Raw genomic sequence first — 5,933 nt, 5'->3', positions numbered from 1 at the left:
CTCTCCCTCCTCTCTCCTTCCCTCCTCTCCCTCCTCTCTCTCTTCTCCCTCCCTCTCACCTCTCCCTCCTCTCCCTCCTCTCTCCTTCCCTCCTCTCCCTCCTCTCTCTCCTTCCCTCCTCTCCCTCCTCTCTCTCCCTCCTCTCTCTCCCTCCTCTCCCTCCTATCCTTCCCTGCCCTCCTCTCTCTCCTCTCCCTCCCCTGTCTCCCTCCCTCCCTCCCCACCTCCAGTCCCCTGTAATTGCAGACCTGTTTAGAGTGGGCCGATCTTTATTTATGAAATATTGGAGTAACAAACGACAGCGTATCGTAGATATTAAGGAGAGGGATGTCTGAGATCAGTCAGAGTTGGATGGGTCTGCCACGTCCCCCTACGGGCTGCCTGCCCAGCGAGTCTGCCAACCTGGAGGGTCTGCCACGTCCCCCTACGGGCTGCCTGCCCAGCGAGTCTGCCAACCTGGAGGGTCTGCCACGTCCCCCTACGGGCTGCCTGCCCAGCGAGTCTGCCAACCTGGAGGGTCTGCCACGTCCCCCTACGGGCTGCCTGCCCAGCGAGTCTAACAACCTGGAGGGTCTGCCACGTCCCCCTACGGGCTGCCTACCCAGCGAGTCTGCCAACCTGGAGGGTCTGCCACGTCCCCCTACGGGCTGCCTGCCCAGCGAGTCTGCCAACCTGGAGGGTCTGCCACGTCCCCCTACGGGCTGCCTGCCCAGCGAGTCTGCCAACCTGGAGGGTCTGCCACGTCCCCCTACGGGCTGCCTGCCCAGCGAGTCTGCCAACCTGGAGGGTCTGCCACGTCCCCCTACGGGCTGCCTGCCCAGTGAGTCTGCCAACCTGGAGGGTCTGCCACGTCCCCCTACGGGCTGCCTGCCCAGCGAGTCTGCCAACCTGGAGGGTCTGCCACGTCCCCATACGGGCTGCCTGCCCAGCGTGTCTGCCAACCTGGAGGGTCTGCCACATCCCCCTACGGGCTGCCTGCCCAGCGAGTCTGCCAACCTGGAGGGTCTGCCACGTCCCCCTACGGGCTGCCTGCCCAGCGAGTCTGCCAACCTGGAGGGTCTGCCACGTCCCCCTACGGGCTGCCTGCCCAGCGAGTCTGCCAACCTGGAGGGTCTGCCACGTCCCCCTACGGGCTGCCTGCCCAGCGAGTCTGCCAACCTGGAGGGTCTGCCACGTCCCCCTACGGGCTGCCTGCCCAGCGAGTCTGCCAACCTGGAGGAGGAAAACCTGCAGTCATCAAGTATTTACTGCTCCCGCCAACCCACTCACCAATCAGAGAGGGGGGAACGTCGGTCGCTAGGCGGGTGAAAAACGACTGTGTTTGTGTTTGAGAATAAAATGCTGATCAGAGTCCCTCAGTTCACAGAGAGAGGGAGAAACAGAGAGAGGGAGAAACAGAGAGAGAGAGACTAGAATCCGAAGTCAAATGTCTACTGTTTGCTGATGATCTGGTGCTTCTGTCACCAACCAAGGAGGGCCTACAGCAGCACCTAGATCTTCTGCACACATTCTGTCAGACCTGGGCCCTGACAGTAAATCTCAGTAAGACCAAAATAATGGTGTTCCAAAAAAGGTCCAGTTGCCAGGACCACAAATACAAATTCCATCTAGACACCGTTGCCCTAGAGCACACAAAAAACTATACATACCTCGGCCTAAACATCAGCACCACAGGTAACTTCCACAAAGCTGTGAACGATCTGAGAGACAAGGCAAGAAGGGCCTTCTATGCCATCAAAGGGAACATAAATTTCAACATACCAATTAGGATCTGGCTAAAAATACTTGAATCAGTTATAGAACTCAATGCTCTTTATGGTTGTGAGGTCTGGGGTCCGCTCACCAACCAAGATTTCACAAAATGGGGCAAACACCAAATTGAGACTCTGCATGCAGAATTCTGCAAAAATATCCTCCGTGTACAACGTAGAACACCAAATAATGCATGCAGAGCAGAATTAGGCCGATACCCACTAATTATCAAAATCCAGAAAAGAGCCGTTAAATTCTACAACCACCTAAAAGGAAGCGATTCCCAAACCTTCCATAACAAAGCCATCACCTACAGAGAGATGAACCTGGAGAAGAGTCCCCTAAGCAAGCTGGTCCTGGGGCTCTGTTCACAAACACAAACACACCCCACAGAGCCCCAGGACAACAGCACAATTAGACCCAACCAAATCATGAGAAAACAAAAAGATAATTACTTGACACATTGGAAAGAATTAACAAAAAAACAGAGCAAACTAGAATGCTATTTGGCCCTAAACAGAGAGTACACAGTGGCAGAATACCTGACCACTGTGACTGACCCAAACTTAAGGAAAGCTTTGACTATGTACAGACTCAGTGAGCATAGCCTTGCTATTGAGAAAGGCCGCCGTAAGCAGACATGGCTCTCAAGAGAAGACAGGCTATGTGCACACTGCCCACAAAATGAGGTGGAAACTGAGCTGCACTTCCTAACCTCCTGCCCAATGTATGACCATATTAGAGACACATATTTCCCTCAGATTACACAGATCCACAAAGAATTCGAAAACAAATCCAATTTTGATAAACTCCCATATCTACTGGGTGAAATTCCACAGTGTACCATCACAGCAGCAAGATTTGTGACCTGTTGCCACAAGAAAAGGGCAACCAGTGAAGAACAAACACCATTGTAAATACAACCCATATTTATGCTTATTTATTTTAACTTGTGTGCTTTAACCATTCGTACATTGTTACAACACTGTATATATATAATATGACATTTGTAATGTCTTTATTGTTTTGAAACTTCTGTATGTGTAATGTTTACTGTTAATTTGTATTGTTACCTCACTTGCTTTGGCAATGTTAACACATGTTTCCCATGCCAATAAAGCCCCTTGAATTGAATTGAATTGAATTGAGAGAGGGAGAAACAGAGAGAGAGTGACAGAGAGAGAGAGGGAGAAACAGAGAGAGAGAGTGACAGAGAGAGAGAGGGAGAAACAGAGAGAGAGAGTGACAGAGAGAGGGAGAAACAGAGAGTGACAGAGAGAGTGACAGACAGAGAAAGGGAGAAACAGAAAATGAGAGAGAGTGACACAGAGAAAGGGAGAAACAGAAAATGAGAGAGAGTGACAGACAGAGAAAGGGAGAAACAGAGTGACAGAGAGAGAGACAGAGAGAGTGAAAGACAGAGGGAGAGATACAGGAGGCATGTGAGGACAGCCCAGCCCTCATAACAGCCTCAATTAGTCAGGACATGAACTCTACAAGGTGTTGAAAGCGTTCCACAGGGATGCTGGTCCATGTTGACTTCAATGCTTCCCACAGTTGTGTCAAGTTGGCTGGATGTCCTTTGGGTGGTGGACCGTTCTTGATACACACAGGAAACAGTTGAGTGTGAAAACCCAGCATCGTTGCAGTTCTTGGTTCTAATAGGACCCTAATACTGATAGAATATAACATGTTAGTCAGTACCCTAAGCGGGAACGGCCTATCATGATGCTACATCAATGGCTGTTTTAGAATGGGAAAAATATTGACCTGTTTTTCTCCTTTATATTAATGTAACAAATCTCCATGTCTACACTTACATGTGCTCTCTCTCTCTCTCTCTCTCTCTCTCTCTCTCTCTCTCTCTCTCCTCTCTCTCTCTCTCTCTCTCTCTCTCTCCCCTCTCTCTCTCTCCTCTCTCTCTCTCTCTCTCTCCTCTCTCTCTCCTCTCTCTCTCCTCTCTCTCTCCCCTCTCTCTCTCCTCTCTCTCTCCTCTATCTCTCTCTCTCCTCTCTCTCTCTCTCTCTCCTCTCTCTCTCTCTCTCTCTCTCTCTCCTCTCTCTCTCCTCTCTCTCTCCCCTCTCTCTCTCCTCTCTCTCTCCTCTATCTCTATCTCTCTCTCACTTCTCTCTCTCTCTCTCTCTCTCTCTCCTCTCTCTCTCTCCTCTCTCTCTCTCCTCTCTCTCTCCCCTCTCTCTCTCTCTCTCTCTACACCTCCTCTATGTTCTCTCTCCCCTCTCTTCTCTCTCTCTACACCTCCTCTATGTTCTCTCTCCCCTCTCTCTCTCTCTCTCTCTACCTCTCTATCTCTCTCTCTCTCTGTCGTTATCTCTCTCTCTCTCTCTCTCTCTCTCTCTCTCTCTCTCCCCTCTCTCTCTCTCTCTCCTCTCTCTCTCCCCTCTCTCTATCTATCTATCTCTCTCTCTCAATTCAATTCAATTCAATTCAAGGGGCTTTATTGGCATGGGAAACATGTTAACATTGCCAAAGCAAGTGAGGTAGACAATACACAAAAGTGAAACAAACAATACAAATTAACAGTAAACATTACACATACAGAAGTTTCAAAACAATAAAGACATTACAAATGTTATATTATATATATACAGTGTTGTAACAATGTACAAAGGGTTAAAGCACACAAGTTAAAATAAATAAGCATAAATATGGGTTGTATTTACAATGGTTTTTGTTCTTCACTGGTTGCCCTTTTCTTGTGACAACAGGTCACAAATCTTGCTGCTGTGATGGCACACTGTGGTATTTCACCCAGTAGATATGGGAGTTTATCAAAATTGGATTTGTTTTCAAATTCTTTGTGGATCTGTGTAATCTGAGGGAAATATGTGTCTCTAATATGGTCATACATTGGGCAGGAGGTTAGGAAGTGCAGCTCAGTTTCCACCTCATTTTGTGGGCAGTGTGCACATAGCCTGTCTTCTCTTGAGAGCCATGTCTGCCTACGGCGGCCTTTCTCAATAGCAAGGCTATGCTCACTGAGTCTGTACATAGTCAAAGCTTTCCTTAAGTTTGGGTCAGTCACAGTGGTCAGGTATTCTGCCACTGTGTACTCTCTGTGTAGGGCCAAATAGCACTCTAGTTTGCTCTATTTTTTTGTTAATTCTTTCCAATGTGTCAAGTAATTATCTTTTTGTTTTCTCATGATTTGGTTGGGTCTAATTGTGCTGTTGTCCTGGGGCTCTGTGGGGTGTGTTTGTGTTTGTGAACAGAGCCCTAGGACCAGCTTGCTTAGGGGACTCTTCTCCAGGTTCATCTCTCTGTAGGTGATGGCTTTGTTATGGAAGGTTTGGGAATCGCTTCCTTTTAGGTGGTTGTAGAATTTAACGGCTCTTTTCTGGATTTTGATAATTAGTGGGTATCGGCCTAATTCTGCTCTGCATGCATTATTTGGTGTTCTACGTTGTACACGGAGGATATTTTTGCAGAATTCTGCATGCAGAGTCTCAATTTGGTGTTTGCCCCATTTTGTGAAATCTTGGTTGGTGAGCGGACCCCAGACCTCACAACCATAAAGGGCAATGGGCTCTATGACTGATTCAAGTATTTTTAGCCAGATCCTAATTGGTATGTTGAAATTTATGTTCCTTTTGATGGCATAGAATGCCCTTCTTGCCTTGTCTCTCAGATCGTTCACAGCTTTGTGGAAGTTACCTGTGGTGCTGATGTTTAGGCCGAGGTATGTATAGTTTTTTGTGTGCTCTAGGGCAACGGTGTCTAGATGGAATTTGTATTTGTGGTCCTGGCAACTGGACCTTTTTTGGAACACCATTATTTTGGTCTTACTGAGATTTACTGTCAGGGCCCAGGTCTGACAGAATCTGTGCAGAAGATCTAGGTGCTGCTGTAGGCCCTCCTTGGTTGGTGACAGAAGCACCAGATCATCAGCAAACAGTAGACATTTGACTTCAGATTCTAGTAGGGTGAGACCGGGTGCTGCAGACTGTTCTAGTGCCCGCGCCAATTCGTTGATATATATGTTGAAGAGGGTGGGGCTTAAGCTGCATCCCTGTCTCACCCCACGACCCTGTGTGAAGAAATGTGTGTGTTTTTTGCCAATTTTAACCGCACACTTGTTGTTTGTGTACATGGATTTTATAATGTCGTACGTTTTACCCCCAACACCACTTTCCATCAATTTGTATAGCAGACCCTCATGCCAA

The sequence above is a fragment of the Salvelinus namaycush genome, unplaced genomic scaffold (assembly GCF_016432855.1).
Source record: "Salvelinus namaycush isolate Seneca unplaced genomic scaffold, SaNama_1.0 Scaffold3637, whole genome shotgun sequence".
In the NCBI taxonomy this organism is placed as follows: Eukaryota; Metazoa; Chordata; class Actinopteri; order Salmoniformes; family Salmonidae; genus Salvelinus; species Salvelinus namaycush.
Note: the sequence above shows the minus strand (reverse complement) of the source record.